Source organism: Myotis davidii, unplaced genomic scaffold (genome assembly GCF_000327345.1).
Source record: "Myotis davidii unplaced genomic scaffold, ASM32734v1 scaffold506, whole genome shotgun sequence".
In the NCBI taxonomy this organism is placed as follows: Eukaryota; Metazoa; Chordata; class Mammalia; order Chiroptera; family Vespertilionidae; genus Myotis; species Myotis davidii.
This window is the reverse complement of record NW_006297140.1, coordinates 858,965-868,873: the sequence shown is the minus strand read 5'-3', so window position 1 is coordinate 868,873 and position 9,909 is coordinate 858,965. Positions and strand designations below refer to the sequence as shown.

Genomic DNA, 9,909 nt, shown 5'->3' with positions numbered 1-9,909 from the left:
AACCCCAAACAACAACAACAACAAAAAACTCCAAGGAGCTAATGGAAAGCAACAGCTATGTAGCTGAAAAATATTGAACAGAGATTTTAGCTGCCACTAAATTAGATTGGCTAAATACCAAGTATTTTGGAAGAACTGCAACTTTTATATAGTTCTGATGAAAATGCAAAATGCTAAACCACTTTTGAAAAGTTAGATGGGTTTTTTTTTTTAATAATGTTAAACATCCATCTGACATAAAACTCAGCCATTTCACTCATAGGTATTTGCCAAAATGAAATAAAACATATGAAAAATTAGAGATGAATGTTCATGGCAGTTCTATTTTTTAAATATTTTTTTACTTAATTAGGCACATAACCCATTTTCATTGACTATATTTACAAGTAAAAAGAACATTTTACCTAGCCCCACCATTCATAGCTAACCAGTTCACACCTAGTATGTATCTTTCCAGATTTACTTCTGTGCACATACATGTATACAAATACTTAAAAATATATGATCATACTATGAATACCATATATAATGGTATCTTGGTGTCTATTTAGATCTGCACCTTATTTAATGTGCATATAGATCTGTACCATGAAAACTGCATAGCCTTCTGCTTGGTAGATACACCAACATTCATGTAATTCCATGTTACTGGACATTTTGTTTCACCAATATTTAGATACTGTAAACAATGCCTAAAACATCTTTGTACCTCTCTGTCTGGTATAATCCATTTCTTAGGATGAAGCCCTGAAAGTCGAATTGCAAGGTCGAAGAGATAATGAGCATTTTTAAGTCTCTGTGATGTTGTCTTTAAGATGTAGCTGTTACCTCTTGCTTCCAAATCCCCGTGTGTAGCGGTGCCCAGGCCGCAGCCCTCAGCACAGGTGCAGACGGGCAGGTGCCCCAATCAACACACCTGCCCAAGCTGTTGGCCTTAGGCGGTGGAGCAGCTGAGGCACGGCCTGGAATTCAAATATCCTCTTGGCACCACAGGAGCAATCTGGAATATCCTTTCCTTGAGTTATATTTTCACCAGAAATCCCAATGGGGGCAATTCCTCTGCCATCTCTGAAAATCTCTTCTGGTTCCAGGGCTATTTTCATTTGAAACTTCTGGAAAATTTTAACTCCTCTGGTTTCATGTTTTGCTGTGGAATCCAATTCTACCTCAAATGCTTCAAAACGCCTCCTATAATCTCGGATTCATCTTTTTATCTGAAATTTCAGGTGCAATCTCGTCTTCTGTTTCCACGATGATGTCAACTAATGGGAAGCTGTGGTCTGGGCTTGTGTTGTCCAAATTATCTGCGTGCAAGCCTGTTTATGTCCCGATCTCCAGTCTGGTGCTCCTTGCTGCTGTAATGCACCTCGTGATTGGATGTTTTGGAGCTTAGACAGCCGCACACCCTGCAGAGATGAGCCCCAGAGTTGATCTGGAAGCACAGGAGTCACCTTGTCTCTGGGAGAGGATCCTCAGGCGGCATCTCATATGAGAGAAAATCATTTTCCCTGGGTAGCTGATCTCTAAAAACTTGTTGGGGAACTGCTCACTGCACAGCCACCACTCCAGGTGCCACCTCTGCCAAGCCCAGCCCCCCCCCCCTTGCAGCTGGGGCTGCCATGGTGCCCCGAGTGCGCTCGGAAGATGCACCACCCTCACTGGAAGGCGAAAGTTGGGCATCTGGGATCTTTAGTTTGATTAGGCACTTGGGAAGGTTTAAACAGATTTTGGTGTATCTATCTATACAAGGGAACACTACTCATCGATAAAAATGAACAATTATCAATACATTCAACAACATGGATGAATCTCAATGAGTGAAAGATGCAAGCAATAAAGCAGTGTCTACATATTTTTGTATTTATATAAAATTATGTAAATTTCAAACTAAGCTATGGCAACAGAAAGTTAGCGCATGAGGGAGGGGCTACAAAGGGCCAGAGGAAAGTTGGAGGTGATAGAAATATGTGTTTTATTGGTGTGGCGATAGTATCAGGGGTGAACCCATATGCAAAATCTCATCAAATTGTACTCTATGTGGAATTTATTGTTCTTTAATTATACCTCAACAACCTTTTGTTTTTATATGTTGATATTATTTGTTAAAACACATGCACCTGCTTTACTTGGTCTTTTCTCACAGCAAAATTTAATTTTTTCATGGGGACTCAGAAGTCAATATTAGTGTTTGGTCATCTTGGACTATATTGAGCCCTACCTTGAACTGAGGCATATGGAGGTCATTTCCCTGTTTCTGTTATTCTCAAGGCAAATATACCGATCTTCATAAAATGTTTTCATCAAGTCTATTATAGTCCAGAAACTGAAAGTGTGAAGCGGGGATGAAAGCATTATAATTAACTAGTTATTAATAATAGAAAAGGAGCAAAGGGAAGGCCAGATATTATAAGCATGTCATTTGGGCAGCTTCACCGGGAAGCTGCAACTTTATACTCCCCAGGGCTCCAACAAAGGGAGATTAGACATGTGCTCAGTAAAGTTGGAATAATACAGGGGAAGATACTTTTTTGTCAGTCACACTTGGGAACAGAGATCACGGGCCAGAATGGGCATAACTACTGCAAGCGCGAGAAGATTTGGAATACTAAATCCCCTGAACAAAGATCTTGGCTCTCTTAGTTCCTTTTGGCATGTTTGACTCATGGCCCAGGCTTGGCTTTCTGGCATCCTCCCACGTAGCCCATGGCCATGCAGACCCCCGTGTGCAGTGGACTAATGGACTGCCACGAGCCAGATGCTGCGCTGGACCCGGCTCCCACACGGAAAGGAAACCCTGGACACGGGCTCTCATTTTAGCCCCACTGAAAACCCAGCTGCACCTCTATGACTGGACGAAAGGAAATGGGACTTTGGAAACCAAGGGCGTAATTCCATGGAAATAAAGGTTTCTACTATATTGCATCCTCCTGTGGGAGTCTCAGACAATTCCTTTTCTCAGGGTATCTCAAAGACCCCACCCCCAACAGCAACCAGAATAAACGAGTCATGCTCTTCTCAGCTAATATTGACACATAAAATGAATCTAGGAGGTAATGTAATTGGCATTATTGATTATCTTACTGTTAGCCTCCATATAGTCACTACCAACATTAAGATACATATTTAAATTAAATTAAATTAAAGAGAACATCAATCCAGCCTAACCTCACCTCCCAGTTTGCTAAGCCGGGAGCCTAGCTATGAACATAGAATGATTGGGAAATCAAAGGGCCTGAGACATTTAAAAGGTATTGGTGCCCTAGCTGGTCTGGCTCAGTGAATAGAGCGTAGGCCTGAAGACTGAAGGGTCCCCAGTTCGATTCCAGTCAAGGACACATGCCCGGGTTGCGGGCTCAGTCCCTAGTGGGGGGCATGCAGGAGACAGCCGATCAGTGATTCTCTCTCATCATTGATGTTTCTATCTACTCTCCCTTCCCTTCTCTGAAATCAATAAAAATATATATTTTTAAAAAGGTATTGGTACTTGTTCTTAGTCAAGCTCCTTTAATAAATACTCCACCTCAGGTACATTGAAGGAGATTTTGTGCCTTTCAGTTTCAATCAAGGGATTATAAAAAATTAAATTCTGGTCACATTGTATCTTAAAGTTGATTATATCTTAAAGTTTATGATATAAATCAATCCTTACACTCCAAGTGTGAGGATTGGTAAGGACTGTCAGATATAAAGCAACAAAACCGAAGAGCTTTGACAAGTTATAGAAAAGAAACAAGAGTGAAAATCAGAAAATCATACCAGGACATTTCGCAATGTAAATATTTTAAAATAAGTTCTTATTTTCTCATAAATAAATATTCATTCCATATGAGCAGCCCTGATTTTTAGTCAGTTCTCAAAGAATACAGATGCTAGGATATAGTTAACCCAATAATAATTTGGTCAGAGGAGTTTTCACAAACTCACCAAAAGGGATTCCTGCTCCAGCCTTACAGATAATGGACAGGCCACCCAACTTATACATGGCAAATCCACAGCAGCCTAGTTCTTCAAGAAACTCGCTGTCATGTACAGTTGCATAAAGAGTTCAAACTACTTCATGTACTTAAAGGATATTAAAAGGTCTTCTTTCAACAATGAATTCAGTCCCACCTATTTACTTTTTGTCAACACTAAGGCTATGGATAATGTATTTATTTTGCAAGCAACATGCCTTTTGCCTAAAATAAACCAGCCTTCACTGTGAGCTAATAAATATTGTATTTGAGTATTATCTAACTGTAAAATAATATTTTTACAACACTAATTATGAGAGAGGTACATTACACCGATTTTTTTAGATTTAAAAAATTGTAAAACATACACTTTCTTTAAAGAGGCAATATTAGAGTCCATCTAAAAACTCAAGAATCCTTAAATGATCAGATCATTAATGACACTGTCTTGAAAAAGAAAAAGAGATAAATGGTGTCACAGATAGGCCAAGGACTAGTGCATGGATTTAATGGCGCAAAAATTTCACCAACTTTACAAAACTTATGCATAAGAATTTGGTCAGCACTGTCAGTTCAGATAGTTCTTATATTTTATATGATGGCATTTGTTTAGTTTGCTTCAAGTGTTTTATATCACTTATAAAACTCAATCCCAACAAATTCTCCATAAAATATAGAGTGAGAAACACTATGATTAATTTTTATAGTCAGAAAAGTAAAGTTTGAAAATACCTGGCACAGCCCACAACATATTTATTTAGCAGCAAACTTCAGGTATACAAACTTCCAAACCAACAGATTTCAGTTTCCCAAGCATTTTTCTTCAAAGGAAAACATTGCCATATATTGTTAAGATGTATGTAAGGATCAAGGCCTTGGACAAAATTATTACAATCTCTATTCATACACTATTTATCTTTAAAGATCTTGGAACTATTGAGAAATTTGCTTTTTTTGTGGTTAAATGAAGGGACATGACTCATTTTAAAATATGGAGATTCAAAGTCTAGGGAGGCAATTTGTAATTTTGTTCCAATCTGAGACTTGGCCTGGGAATATCCCCGAGAGGCCTAAGGCTTGAAATAGCAGCCTCTGCAGCTGTAGCTGGAACTGGGAGCACAGCTGCGGGGCTACTAGGTAATAAAGTCGGCTGATAAGTGTCTTCTGTTAACAACACAAGGTAGCCCACACAATCCCTTTAAGAATCAGTTAATTTATGTCAGCTTTCTACTAGTAATTTAGTGAAACCTAAACAAGCATATTTTTAATCCTCACCTGAGGATGTTTTCATTGATTTTTAGAGAGAGAGAAAGGGAGAGAGAGAGAGAGAGAGAGAGAGAGAGCGAGAGAGAGAGAGAGAGAGAGAGCGAGAGAGAGAGAGAGAGAGAGAGCGAGAGAGAGAGAGAGAGAGAGAGCGAGAGAGAGAGAGAGAGAGAGAGAAAGACATTGAGGGGAAAGAGAAACATCTATCAGTTGTCACCTTTAATCTCCCCTAACTGGGGATCAAACGTTGACCAGGAGTCCAACCTGCAACCTTTTGGTGTATACGATGACGCTAAAACAACTGAAGCCACCCAGCTAGGGCTAAACAAATATTTTTAATATGTCTATTTTTAAATTAGAACTTTCTCTTTTCACTGAAATTCAGGTATAAAAATTTGCTTAAGATTTTTTTACCTTATTAAAACTAGGTATAATTTTTACTAACATCTAAAGAAGAAACCTATATAGAATTTTTTAAAAATATCCAATAATACAAAAACTGGTGTAAAAATTAAGAGGATATTATATTATTCTGGGGTGAGGAGCATGTTAGACAGAATTAAACATTAGGAAAGAAGTTAATATGCCATTATTTTGAACTATTTTAATTTTTTTCTTTTGGAGTAGTTTCTGTATTTCTAGGGTTTGAGCAAGTTTGTTACATATACAAACTTAAACATATCACTAAGTTTTTATATCTCACGTCAAGTGAGGACATGGGTAGCTATTTGGGATACCATTGTAATTAGCTAGTTATTAATAATAGGAAAGGAGCAAAGGGAAGGCCAGGCATTTTAGGCATGTCATTTGGGCAGCTTCACCAGCAAGCTACTTTACACTCCCCAGGGGTCCAACGAAGGGAAGAGGGAAGACAGATGCATGCTCAGTGAACTTGGGGGGACTAGGAAGGTGCTTGCTGTCAATCACGCCTAAGAATGGCCAGAATGGCACACCCACTGCAAGCATGCACACATTTGGGAATACACAATCCCCTAAATAAAGGCCTTTACTCACTTGGGCTCTTGGGACTTAATTCCCTGAACTAAGAAGTTTGCTCTCTTGGTTCTCTTGGGATTCCTGTGACGCAGAGCTTTCGGGATTCTTTTGCTCCTGCTTCCCTGCATTCACCCACATGGCCCATGCCCATGGGCACCTCACACACAATGGACTGATGGACTGCAACTAGCCTGATGTGAACTGGACTGGCTCCAACACAGAAAGAAAGCTCTGGACACTGGTTTGGCTTCTACCTTTAAGAAACCCCAACTACACGTCTTTTATGATTGGACTAAGGGAAATGGGACTTTGGAAACCCATGAGTACAATTCCCCGGAAATAAAGCTTTCTACCATATCTCATCCTCCCCTGGGTGCCTCTGGAAACGCTTATTCCAGTGGTACCCCAAGAACCCCACTCCCCGGAGGCCCATTTTTCTCCAATAACAGTTGCAGAGGGCAGCTGGCTTGGTTGGGCCTCATTGAATATTGCAGATATAATCTTGTGAATTTAGACTCACTAAAATTAATAATGGAAGGATAGGCCCAGAAAAAAACTGCACTTTTAATTTTTACTACAATTAGCTTTTAATGTAAACTAAAATGATATTTCAGATTATAAAGTCCTTCCATTCTCATGTTTAAAACATCAACTTGTTATTATCTTGATAATTTAAATTGTTTCTTAAGGAAGGAGTTGGGGAGAGAAAGAAGAGTTAATATTTTGTACAAAGCAGTTGTCAATTATAAAAGATGTCTGTCTGTTGATGTACTGAAAATATCAAAGTTCATGCTAAGTGTATGTATATGAATGTTTTTCTCTGGAACTGTAATTTTCACTTGTAAGGATAAATTTCCCAATTTAGCATATAATTTTTCTAGATTAAAATTGTGTCTCTCCAAAGCATGAGTGAGTGTGTGTGTGTGTGTGCACGCGCCTGTATGTATATGTGTGTGTGCCTGTGTGTGTGTGTGCACTTCCCTCAGGATCATTCATTCTAAGGCTTTGCAGGAATGAGATTTTTCTTCTGACTCTCACATTTTAAAATAGCTCACATAAATTAGGCAGGAACTGCCAACTTTTTGGTTTATAATTCTCTCTTTGTGCTAATGCTGGTAGATGGGCATGAGGGAAATGGGGCCATGGGAAAACAATAGGTCCTTTCTTATCTTATTTATCATTCTACATAAACTAGAAGAAAGACAAGAGAGGGAGAAAGAAGGGAGGGAGGGAGGGAGAGAGAGAGAGAGAGAAAGAGAGAGAGAGAGAGCTTTCACTAACAGCACCTGAGAAAACACCGACTGAATTGAATTTTTTCATCCCTCTGGCAAACCTGCATGTGCTCTTTGTTTTGGTTAGCCTCAGACAGGAGTTTTTTGTCTGTGCTCACTAGCCACCTCAGCTCTGACAATTTCAAATTAGGTCACTATTTATAATTCAAGGTATGTGTGAAAAACAAACGGAGGAGGTTGCTCTAAGGTAAAGACATTTAGTAAAAAAGAGACAGGGATGCCTTTCTTGAATAAAATGACATTTTTAGTTATTTTTCTAAGTCTATTTCCCTTGAGGTACCCTTGGGTCACCAGTGAAGAAGAACTAAAAGAATCCTAAACATCCCCTGTGGGTCCCTATTGAGTCCCCAGATGTATTTTTTTCAAGTAGTTTGTTACTTGTAGGAAGGGTGAACATCTTCATTATTCAATAACTCCTCAAGTTTTACCCAAATGAAGTGTCAAAGAAATAATTTTCCCTTGCTTTAATCTTATGTCGCTTGCATTTGATTATACATTTTACCAAAGATTGATTGCTCAACTTCAGGTTTAAATTTAAGATTTAAATGACTGGCTTTTTACCTTACTCTCTTGTGTGGCCTGCTTTCTCTACCCCTTGTGACACTAATGAGTCTTAAAGGGATATGCCTTTCTCCCCTTTGTTTTTAGGTGCCCCACTACTGACGCTTATGGGGCCCATACTCTCATAACTTGGGATACAAACCTGTCATAAAACATAAACTCCAGACATATAAATATGTTAGACTTTTGCTAAAAGTCAGATTTGTACCTTCAGTCTACATGGACTTTAGAGCACAAATAGAACCCGTTTTTTCCTGTTTTAAAATAAGAAATTGTAGTCTCTTTGGTTGTAGAGTCTCTGTAAGAACAACAGAAGGAACACTCAGCTAATGTCAGTGTCCATATGCTTCGTTAAAGTGACCAGATGTCCTGCATTTGTCAAGAGGGACAGAGGGTTTTATTTCTCTCATTCCTGCCCATTTCCTCTAAAAAGTCTATCATGGATACATCTGCTGGCCCTCCTCCCAACTCTTAGTCATTCAGGCCTTACTCTAAGAACACAATAATTGATAACCTAGTGCTCTGCGCTTTGGGACTTGAGGAAATTAAAAATTTTGTTGCTCCTTTGTGGGTTCTGTCGTTTATTGTGTAAAAACGTATATCAGAATTCTCATCCTGCCTATGTGTCATATAAAGTAAATTAATAATTTAAAGCAGACAAGATCCTGTTACTGGGTGAAGTGTGTGTGTGTGTGTGTGTGTGTGTGTGTGTGTGTGTGTGTGGCAGGGGCGGGGGCGGGGGTGGAGGGTGTCCTCTTCCCCACTGGATGCTGCTGGGGGTGGAGTCCTTGCATATTCCGAGAAAAGGAATTTTCTGAGACTCACACGGAAGGATGGGATATGGTAGAAAGCTCTATTTCTGTGGAATTACACTCCCGGGTTTCCAAAGCCCCATTTCCCTTAGTCCAGTCACGGAAGCGTAGCAGTAGAGCTAACATCAGAGCCAGTGTACAGCGTTTTCTCTCCATATTGGAGTAGGGTCCAGTGCAGCATCAGGCTGGCTGCAGTCCATTAGTACATTGTGTATGGGCCACACAAGGGAATTCAAGGACGCAGGAGCGAAAGGGCCCCGCAAATGAGGAGTGAAGCACAATGCTCCAAGAGGAACCAGACAGTGGACTTCTTTGCTCAGGGGATTATATATTCCAAATTTCTGCAAGTGGCCACACCCATCCTGGACACCCATCTCTGTCCCCGGGTGTGATTGACAGACAAGTACCTTCCTTATGTCATCCTAACTTTACTGAGTATGTGTCTATTTTCCCTTTGTTGGTTTCCTCCCCCAGTGTTTTGCAGGGAACATTCCTATAATGTCGGGCCTTGCCTTTGTTCATTTCCTATTATTAAAAACTTAATTACAATGGTATCACACCAACACACATTTTAAATCTTTTAAAAGAATTAAATAATAAAATGTGATCTCTTTACATAACTACTGTCAGGAAAACATTGTCTGAGATTTGGAAATGGGAGAAAGAGATTACTGGATGTCTTTCAGATGAAGGCTGGGAGCTGTCTGTTGGACTCTTTAATGATTATCAGATCCTTAAGGGGTGTGCACCTTTGAGTAATTTTGTATTGATTAGGTCAGGTATTTGTAAACATTTTACTCTCAGAATCTTATAATGTTCTTAAAAATTGAGGACCCATGAAAAGTTTAATTTATATGGGTTTTATCTATTGATATTTAGCATATACATTAAAACTAAGAAATTAAAATGTATATTTGTTCATTTATTTTTAATGCCAATAATAAATCAATCACCTCTTAACATAGGCACCTGCTTATTCTTAACAAAATGATTATATTTTTTCAAAATAAAATGCTTAGAGGAAGAGCAACA

The 9,909-nt window shown here is 39.1% G+C and overlaps 1 pseudogene; it reads right to left on the bottom strand.

The window, feature by feature from the left end:
• Positions 1-547: 547 nt before the first annotated feature.
• On the bottom strand, positions 548-9,033 carry LOC102758699 (annotated as a pseudogene).
• Positions 9,034-9,909: the final 876 nt, after the last annotated feature.